Below are 760 nucleotides of genomic sequence, written 5' to 3'. Positions count from 1 at the left end.
ACTCATGTGTCCTGACCATGAATATACATTACCTCCAGCCAGGACGTGATGTGTATTCAGAATCCTGACTACTTCTCTGTGATTTACAGCACAGCGAGATCTCGCTGTAAATGACAGTTTACAGCGTAATCTCGCGAGACTACGCCTGCTATGCTGTAAATCATAGAAAAGTGGTCAGGATTCTGAATACACATCACGTCCTGGCTGGTGGTAATGTATATTCACTGTCAGGACACTGCAGTAATGTTAGTGTGTGTGTGTATGAGGCTGCAGATAGCGATATAGCTATATTGCTATCTGCAGTGTAAATGAATGGAGAGAAGTGTATGACGCCGATTGGTCACTGATTGGTCAGCGTCATACACTCCTCTGTACAACGCCCACTTGGTCATATAGTAAAACACGTCCAGTTGTCCATTGAGAAACTCATCATAAAGCTAATATAGGTCATAACTCCGTCAAAAATGATCGTTTTTCTAAATAAAAAAAAACACTGCTGTAATCTACATTACAGCGCCGATCACATCATGTACAAGATAGGCCACTTATAATGTGGTACAGAGCCTCTTAATAGAGGGTGTGCCTATTTAAGATGCTACAGGTTCCTACACATTTTACATTGGTTGTGTTCAGCTTAAGGTCAGGAAATTTATCAAAACCTCCATGTATATAGAAATGTTTATAAAACATGTCGTTTCATTACCACTGTCAAATGTCTTCAGATTGAGAGCAGAGCGCGAAGAGAAAAACGGACGGAAGG

The sequence above is a fragment of the Rhinoderma darwinii genome, chromosome 3, assembly GCF_050947455.1.
Source record: "Rhinoderma darwinii isolate aRhiDar2 chromosome 3, aRhiDar2.hap1, whole genome shotgun sequence".
Classification (NCBI taxonomy): Eukaryota; Metazoa; Chordata; class Amphibia; order Anura; family Rhinodermatidae; genus Rhinoderma; species Rhinoderma darwinii.
The sequence above is the reverse complement of the archived record's forward strand: the minus strand, read 5'-3'. Positions refer to the sequence as shown.